A 10,000-nucleotide genomic window follows, 5' to 3' on the forward strand; every position below is an offset into this window, starting at 1 on the left:
TGTGTGTGTTTTGGCAAGATTTTCACACACACACACACACACACACACACACACACACACACACACACACACACACGCAGGCAGCATGACTTTCCCGGTTAAGTTAAAATATTTGCAGTTGATATATGTATATTTCGCTTCCCACTTGACTGTAAAGGAGGTTTTTAAAAATAGTTGAAAGTGACTTCAGAAGTTTTTTTTTTTTTCGTTCGTTTTTTTAGCGGAAAAATTTAATGGAGTCTGCGTGTGGACTACTTTGTGTCAATGTTTGCCGTCGGGATATCGATGGTTCATGTATTTCTCTGCCTCTCCTCCCCCCGCTCACTTCCCTCTCTTCACCCTCCCCCGTTCTCTCTGCAGTGCCTCGCCCCAGAACCTCCCTTCTCCCCTTCCCTTGATGCTGCTCTCGCTCTTCTGTTTTCCAGTGTTCACCTCTCCCTCGCTCCTTCTCCCTTGTCTCTCCCTCTGTCCCTTTGCTCCCCTGTGCTCCCCTGTGTGTCCTGCTTTTCTCTTTTTTGTGAGTATGTTCTTGCTTCCGTCCCTCGTGGCTTCTCCCTCTGCCTTACTCTTACTGCTGTCCCTTCGTTCAGTGTCATGTCCATACCTGACTATCCCTTGTCTTTTTTATGTTCGCTTAACCCACTTTGCTTCCCACCTTTGCCTTTCTCTCTACCCTTTCTCTCTACTTACTCCTCCCAGAACGCATCACGTACAAGCATGATGGAGCGAATTGCATTTTGCTTCTCCATCGCGACCACGGAGTGATTTCAGACCCGTACACTGGATGGTGGTGGTGTTTGCAGCGGTGGTCCTAACTTGTGCATCAGTGAGACCTTTATGCACGCTCATGTTAGCCATTAAGAGTGTTTGTAGCGTCATATCATTAAACAACTGATAGCCACATCAGTGGCGGTATCAGTGTCTTTTTAATCCGTTGGTGTGAAGAAATATACGTGTTTTCCTCATTAAAGGTGGATAGTTAAGATGTTTCCCCTTACCAATTCCAGGCAATCCCAAATGCCAGGAAATGTAGTTTACAATGAAAAAAGCAACATATTTCGTTCCACGGATAAATTAAAGTTAGCTGTGTACGCGTAAAAAAATCTTGATTTTTTTTAAAGAAATATAAATATACGTGCCCTGGGGTCTTTATGTGGAGACTTAACTTCATATTTCCCCAGGTCCAGCCATGCTAAAAGGTGGTAACTGAAAAAGGTGTCTTGATAACGTCTCCAACTTTTCTTAATCAACTTCACCGTCACAAATCTAATTTCTGGTCTGTACAACATCTCCCCTCTAAGCCTTATCTTTTTGTCACTGAGACACAGGTCAAAGGAAACAATATATATATATATATATATATATATATATATATATATATATATATATATATATATATATATATATATATATATATATATATATATATATATTATATTTGTTTATTTTATTTTTTTTTTTCAACCTAAGTTTCAGCCCCCTTGTATTACGTTGCATCTGTGTAAGCAATGATGGCAGGTGTTTTTCGTGCCACCAGTCTTGAAGCATCGGAATTTTCTATCATGTGGCTAAGGTTTGATTTTAACTATCTCTCTAACTAGCTGTTTTATCATTCACCTTAATATACTGCATAAAAATATTCGGTTGTTTAATTAACATCCATCATGTGTCCATGGTGTACACATCTTTAGCAATGCAGAATATACTGAAAAAAAGTCACTTGCTGGAAAAAAAACTTACACTGCCTCAAAGACACACCGAAGATTCTACACCTCTCGCGATCACCAATTTCTTCTGTTAAGCTGCTTTCCCCACTGTAATGCCACGATCATGTATTATTTAAGTATTTTTTCCTATCTCTCCAGTACCATGTAGTATTATGCCTAATTTCCTATGTAATGGTTATTGCTTCATTTTCCCGCTAATTTTTTTCTTCTTCCTTCGCAGAGGTGGGTATTTGTGAAATCGCGGCGTACATTCTCCACACTTTCTCCAGGATGAATGCACGAAATCCCTTGCTCAACCCGTTTTGCTGCCTCGCTATTAAGGTAAAACAACCATCAGATTCCTGAAGTTCATATCCGTCATATTTCTGTATTTAATCATGTAAATAAATTCTGGACTCACCTTCCATAAAAATCACCAATAATTTTCCTTGATTTTTATTGGAACACTTGTCACTATTGATGCTTCCTCTCCTTTCAAAGTTAAACTCGTAAATCACATCTTTGTTTAAAGATTCTGAACAATTCTGAGTCTCTCTCTCTCTCTCTCTCTCTCTCTCTCTCTCTCTCTCTCTCTCTCTCTCTCTCTCTCTCTCTCTCTCTCTCTCTGAAGGCTTATTTGATTGATGGGGTCCCTCCTGCATTGTCTTCAAAAACATTACAACCTTCCCAGTCATACTTTTCGTTTCTTTCTTGATGCAGATTTGTTTGCATTCAGCCTGACCCAAAAAAAGAATCATTGCTCTCTTTCTTTCTTGGTGGAGACCTGTTTGCATTCAGCCTGACCACACAAAAAAATCATTATTGCTCAACACCTTCAACTATTCGACGTAGTTATGATTTTGGTTTTCTGTCCTTCTAAAGCTTTTAATCTCTGTAAAACAGGAAGAGTTTTAATAATCTACTAACAGTATTTTGGCTTTCTCCTTCCTTGTTTTTGAGGAGTGAGTTGATTTTGGTACTCATTTATTTTTGTTCCTTTTCTACTTTCCTTTTTAAATCATGAGTACAATATTTCCAGTAAACAGAATACAGTAGTTACACTAAAGCCTCACATTATATCCTGTCTCGTCCAAATCTGGAAAGTAGAGGGTAGATGCAATACAGTGTGAATACCACGCCTTGTATATGTAGATGTGGACACAGCAGAGTTGATCTATACCTCCTTGGCGCGTGTGTGCATAAGGATGAAGGAGAGGCTGGCGAGGCTTGGCGTGTACACTCCCTTGACTGAGGCTCGCAGCGGAGGCCCACCTGACTATCAACCATTTGCGCTAACTTGATAGATAATCGGCGCCGCCTCCCACCTGGTGATCAGCCATCGATCCACTAAACGGGCGGCAATCACGTGAGACGGGGCGAGGGACAGGCAGTGGCGGGGCTTACATAGCACGATGGCCAATAATATCCATCAAAAGAGAGGGAGAGGGAGATAGAGGGCTAGGAGAGAGAGAGAGAGAGAGAGAGAGAGAGAGAGAGAGAGAGAGAGAGAGAGAGAGAGAGAGAGAGAGAGAGAGAGAGAGAGAGAGAGTAGAAACATGAGCATATTACACGGTACTGCTATGGAGGCCATGACTATGATATACAAAGTCATATATCGCTGATTCTACATTATATCATTAGTGCAATTTTTTTTTAAATCTAGAAATAATATAATACTCATTTCCATTTGCTATCTGCATCACTCTGGCTGTCTGTCTGCTTGTCTATCTGTTTCATATTTTCACAGCAATAAGGTCGAATATAGGGATACACCAACACTATTTCACGCTAAATGATCGAGAACTTATACGTGAAAAATAATGAAATTCCAAACATTCCGACTCTATCAAAAGTTATTGCATACAGAGAGTGGCGGTGGTCGCGGGAGGGGAGTGCCACGAGGTAATTGGTCTGAAAGCAGATACCCAACAAGAGTGAAATTAAAAGTAATGAGTTTTCTTTCTTTCTAAGCGTTCTTATTAGACGGCTTAAAACGAGTCTTGCAGCAGGGACAATAAATAAAAAAATAAAAAGAATAAATAAATGGAAAGTACAGTAAATAAATACACATATGCGTGAATGACTAAATGTATGAATAAATAAGTAAATAAAACAAGTACACATAAATAAACAAATGAATAAACGAAACAATAGATAAATAAATAAATAAATAAACTAGACAGAAATTTACTTGCCTTTATAAAACATGATATTAATAAATGCAAAAGAATCGGTCACGGGTCATCACTGGCAGGGAGAGAAGGCAAGAAATATCGGAGAGTAAACATTGCCAATAAAACTCTTCGCAAATTGAGCAAAATAGTCCGCCATGATGAAAGGTTTCGAGTCGCATCTTGGAATTTCGTTTGGTTTCATATGCTCAATTTCCTTTACTGACGAGTTTCATTTGTATCCGGAAACGAGAGCGCGATGTTTTGGTCAAATATTTCCCTCTGGATGAAAGTGAAATAGATAGAGGATTGAGTGTAGTGAAAACAGGGTAAGCCGTAGAGATTTTGTGATAGGGACTTTAATATTTAGCGAGTGAATTTGATGATATCCACTTCCCATTGAATTTTCATAGCCAGGCAGCAAAGCAGAGTTGGAAAAAGTTTTGTGTTTGCCAGGCCTGAACAATTTGACCAAGCTATGAATCCTTAACTCTATGAATATATCTGCTTTTTTTTTTTTTCTTTACTCATCTTTCCCTCGACTAACACTCACCATTATCCTGTAATCTACACCTCAGCTTGCTTTATCCTCTTATCCTAACATCACAGTCAACCACTCAAAGGACTCGTCTCCCATATCTTTGCTATACCTCAATCTTTTGCAACATTGTAACATCACATCCAACATCTTAATACCCTTTCATTGGTATTTGTCACATCTTTCCTTAATCGCTAGCCACTCTGAGAAATTTCTTCATGTTCCACAGTCACCTCCAAAGATTATACAGGCTAGAAATTGCAATATTATCATTTCAATCCCTTTCATTCTTGTAGACGCTTATATAAAGATTACGTACATTGTTTTTAGTGTTGTGAATTGTTGCAGATAGCAGTGAAGGAGTTAAATATAATATCCAAATTCTATGTAATGTCTCAGGCTTTCCCAGCAGCTTCTCACTTTCCAGCAACCAAACCTCGCTGCATCACACCCAGATCATAATACCTATCTCACTTCTCTGATATATTCTAGCCTCTCACAACATCCCGACCTCCTAATACAACTTGCTGCGTCTCATATTCTCATCACCTGATCACCCGCGTCTTCAGCTCCCTGTACCTTACGTAATGTGCACTCCTGAACTCTGAACTTGCCCCGTTACCAGAGCCTCACACTGCCTGGATCTCCTTCACCATCTACTCTCCTGTCATACTTTTCCACTGCAGCCTGATAACTCATGCTCCTCTAAAGCTCACTCACAACTAAGCCCTCAAGCTCCAGCACAAAGCCACCACTACGCAGCAACACGGCAGTCGTCTCTCCACGGCCCCTCAGCCTCATCCAGTCCAGTCCCAGCAGCAGCATCACTGTAAATAAATAATATTCCGCTGGCCAACACACACACACACACCGCCACAACCAATCAAGCTCCCTACTATCACGTGAGGTCTCAACAACCATATATCTGATATTCTCCATTCACATACAGTTTCCCAGCATCCACAACCCTCTTTCTAGCCAGCCTCGAGCACCCTTCACGTGTTCTCCCCCAGCCTCCTCTAGCCACTAATATCTTCCCTCAGACTTCCTTATTACCTTCCAGCCCCTACAGCCTTTCCATCTCTCTCTGGGAAGCCTTTTTTAAATTTTAGTAATTCTCCCCTCGAGGTGTGGTAAGAATCCTGGTGTTTACTGCTTACAGAGAGAGAGAGAGAGAGAGAGAGAGAGAGAGAGAGAGAGAGAGAGAGAGAGAGAGAGAGAGAGAGAGAGAGAGAGAGAGAGAATATTGGTTACTTTAAATTTTCTGTTAGCCGACTCTTCCTCCTCCATTTCCTCCTCCTCCTCGTCCCCCTTCTCCTCCTCCTCCTTCTCCTCCTCCTCCTCCTCCTCCTCCTCCTCCTCCTTCTCCTCCTCATCTCTCTTTCTCTGCCTTCTTCTCCTCCTACTTTTCTTCTACCTCTTATTCTTCCACCTCTTACGTCTTTTCCGCGTCCGCATTCCACATCCTCGTGCTCTTCCATCTCGTCCTTGTCTTTGTCCACTTCCTTGTCCACTTCCTCCTCCTCCTCCTCCTCCTCCTCCTCTTTCCCTAACCTAAAATGATAAATGAGGGAAGCCCGTGATTAAGAAGCAATCAACGTGTGTGTGTGTGTGTGTGTGTGTGTGTGTGTGTGTGTGTGTGTGTGTGTGTGTGTGTGTGTGTGTGTGTGTGATCTGTCCCTCATACAAGTCTACGTTTTCAGAGTCAAATTAATCTTCATTGTGGGTATCAGAGGATTAATTTGAATATCGGTGTGTGTGTGTGTGTGTGTGTGTGTGTGTGTGTGTGTGTGTGTGTGTGTGTGTGTGTGTGTTTGGGTGAGAGAGAGAGAGAGAGAGAGAGAGAGAGAGAGAGAGAGAGAGAGAGAGAGAGAGAGAGAGACCTTTGAAACCCTTCATATCTCTGACTTTTAGCTTCCATTTCTTGTTTTTCAAAGACTTTTGAGTCTATCACCAACAAAAAGATTCTGAAGCATTTATCTGCTCACTGGAGATCATCTAGGTTTCCTTATTGAATCTTGATCAACTTCTTTTAGGGATTAAAGTGAAAACTTTGGTGTTGCTGTATACATATGAAAAGTTTTTGATAAGACCTTGGATAAATCTTGAATCCATAAACTTGCCTCATACAGCTTATTTTCACACACACACACACACACACACACACACACACACACACACACACACACACACACACACACAAAGCCAGCTGAAAGTGTGAGGGTTCGAGGCAGTCTCTTCTCCTGTAGTATCACGACCACCGAAACAAACCTCACTGTTAGTTGTTGAGAGTTAGGTAATCTGGGAAATAGTTTTGTAGTGGAGGTGCTTGGAGTTGAGTTTTATTTATGTTACTGTAAAGGTATAGTGCGTGACCGCCACGTGCTGTGTCGTAATCAAAGGCTACTCTTGTGAATGGAAGGGGATTGTTGGAAATGCAGTAGTGTGAGTATTAGATTCGGTTATTGATTCTCATTTGACGGAAAATAATATAGCATAAATCAGTAGAGAATTATGTTTATGAAGATATATTTACTTTGTTTTGAAAAGTATATCTATGTATACTATGGTGCAGTATAGTATGAATGTACAGGTGCATATGTATATTAATCGCTGCCTTGATTACCCTTCCTCCTCCTCCTCCTCCTCCTCCTCCTCCTCCTCCTCCTCCTAGAAAGAAAGTAAAAGGAAGAGAGAAATAAATAAGGAAAGAAGGAACAGAAAAAAATAGATCAAAAAAAGAGATAGGTAAATAGATGAATAGGTAAATAGATACATGGAGAAAAAGGGATAAAAAAGACAAAAAAAGATAAAATGATTGATAGATAAAATAAATAGACAACTAGACAGACAGATATATGTTAGACTGATAGATAGGCATACACATAATATATTCACAAGAAACTTTAATTACAAGGACACACACACACACACACACACACACACACACACACACACACACACACACACACACACACACACACACACACACACCATGAATACACAACATAATGCAATAAACACACACATTTACATTTCCTCCTCTTCATTACTTTCCCTGCTGTACGTATACCGTTACTGCATCCACTTCAGCTTCCCTCGCCCTTTCCTCCTCCTCCTTACCAGTGAGCCCCCACCTTCGTCCCGTCCCTTCCTCTCTTTCTCATTCTCCCTCTTACCTTTCTCTTCCCAATTAGTAGGAAAGGTAATTACTCCCTTAACAGATCGTCTCAGCATGTCGGTATTCAGTCAGCAGTACCTCCTCCTCCTCCTCCTCCTCCTCCTCTCTAACGGCGAGCACCCTTAGTCTTCTGCCCTGCCTCCGGTCCGGTTAATTAACCACGACTGACTAGAACCGTAGAGTGAAAGAGGAAAATAATTTTTGAAGTTGAAAAATGCAGACGCAAGGTACAGCGGTAATGATGGTGGTTGTGGTGGTGGTTGTGGTCGTGGTGGTGGTTGTGGTGGTGGTGGTGGTGGTTGTGAGTGGATAGACGTGGAATATATATTGGAGGTAGCGGTGGTTGTGGTAATGGTGAGATTTTACGTGAGTACCCTGTGTGTGATGCGTGTATAGTGACACACACACACACACACACACACACACACACACACACATACAGAAAGGCCCTCGAGCTACTCCCCACCCTCCATTCGATCCCCACGAGGCTCATTGTCTGCGCACCTTCTAATGTGTCGCTTAATGTAGCAAGACCCGCTAAGTTAGTTAAGCGAGCAGGGGGAACCGAAGAGGGAGAGCAACTTCCACCCTTACAACTCATTTATATATTTTTCCTCCTTTTCTCTCCTTTAGCGGCGTTCCTTGACCCTTTCTCAACCCTGCCAGGTAGTTTAGAGAGAGAGAGAGAGAGAGAGAGAGAGAGAGAGAGAGAGAGAGAGAGAGAGAGAGAGAGAGAGAGAGAAGGGTTGCGTTTGAAATTACGTATTAGTTTCTCTGATGCTATTAAACCTTCATTTGTCAGAGTATGACGCATAATTCTGTACTGGAGGGATTCTCTTGTATAGAGGCAACGGAATATTGTGATTGGTTACTCGTCTCTCAGTGTTATTGTAATGGTTCATGATGCTTCTTGTTGTTGTTGTCTTGCTGGAGATTTATTGCTAAGCATCCCTCATTTCTCTTAAGGGGATCAATTCACTGGTATAATTCTGCGCTGCCTTTCCTGGTGCTGTTTCAAAGTCCATGTGGCTGAAAAGAAAAGGTGCACTTAATTAAGGATGTATTGCACTGTGCTGCGTATCCCCAGGTGATGTGATGTTGTGTTGCCTGAAATTGTGTTACATCGTATACTTTCTAACTTGTGTTGTGTTGGAGTCAGCGCTGTATTATCTGGGTGTTGCGTAGTGTTCTTTAAATTTGCGTTGCTTCGTGGTCTTGGCTGCAGTTGTGGTAAAATCTATAATGTTCAGTCAAGTCATATTGCATTGTGTTGTCTGAGTGTTTGCGTGGGAAAGTAAGAGTCACGAGGGAATTGGCTTGAGAGAGAGAGAGAGAGAGAGAGAGAGAGAGAGAGAGAGAGAGAGAGAGAGAGAGAGAGAGAGAGAGAGAGAGAGAGAGAAGCGAAGGCGGGCGCCGTGCAGTTTTCATCCAACTTGAGTGATTTGATGGATTGAGGCCTGATGACTGAGCAGAGAGAGGGGAAAGAGACAGACGGAGGCCCAGGACGGGACGGGAGAGAGCGGGAGAGGGGAAGGGAAGCAGGGAGGAAGGATGGGAAAAGAGAGACTAGGAGGCCTAGAGGTTGATGGATGAATGATTGATGAATAAAAAGATCAGTCTGAGAACCCCTCTTTTCACCCCTGCCTCTAAATCTCTCTCTCTCTCTCTCTCTCTCTCTCTCTCTCTCTCTCTCTCTCTCTCTCTCTCTCTCTCTCTCTCTCTCTCTCTCTCTCTCTCTCTCTCTCTCTCTCGAAACCCTCTAGATCAAGCCCATACGCAATACATGAAGCCCTGCTGGCAGTCTTTGGTCGATATCGCACGTGCAATACGAGTGAAAAAAAAAAGCCAGAAAATTAGGAAAGGCGAAAAACACATACCGTTAAATAAAACATGAAGACCCGCACACGAAGGAGGAGTCAGGATGCTCTTAATCAAATCTCACCTGTTTTATGACGCAACCTCCGACCGGACGCAGCTGGGGACGTTAGCCTGAGGAGAAACCAGAAGACGGGATCGACCAGGAAGGAGGCGTGACTAGAAGGGCTGGGAGAGAGTGGATAAATGGACGTATGTGGTGCATTTGGAGCACTGCAGTAGGAAAAATTGGGGACTGGGTAAATGCCATGAGAGAAAGGGGTATGTATGCGAGAAATATGGTGACTAGACCATCTGAAAGCATCTAAGAGAATAAAAAGGCTGAAAAATACAGAAAGAGGTAACCAGGGGACTCTTAACGGAAAATACACGACCTAAGGAGAAGTATTATAGAAATTAATGTGACTTTCAGGTCGAGCTGCGTGGTCTGTAATGAAATGACCGCAATCCTGGAAACTAACTGGAAAGAAAGCTGGGATATCTGATACAAAGCGAAGCATGGAAACCAGAAACATGCCGGGGTAGTAAA

General features: G+C 42.2%; 1 long non-coding RNA gene across 1 annotated transcript in view; it reads left to right on the forward strand.

Moving 5' to 3' along the window:
• Positions 1-2,125, forward strand: part of LOC135100502 (uncharacterized) — a 150,810-nt gene extending 148,685 nt beyond the window's left edge. Inside the window, exon 3 of the long non-coding RNA XR_010268740.1 lies at positions 1,948-2,125. This is a non-coding gene — a long non-coding RNA (uncharacterized LOC135100502). The remainder of the gene's footprint in view (positions 1-1,947) is intronic.
• The last annotated feature ends 7,875 nt before the right edge of the window (positions 2,126-10,000 follow it).

The sequence above is a fragment of the Scylla paramamosain genome, chromosome 5 (assembly GCF_035594125.1).
Source record: "Scylla paramamosain isolate STU-SP2022 chromosome 5, ASM3559412v1, whole genome shotgun sequence".
Lineage (NCBI taxonomy): Eukaryota > Metazoa > Arthropoda > Malacostraca > Decapoda > Portunidae > Scylla > Scylla paramamosain.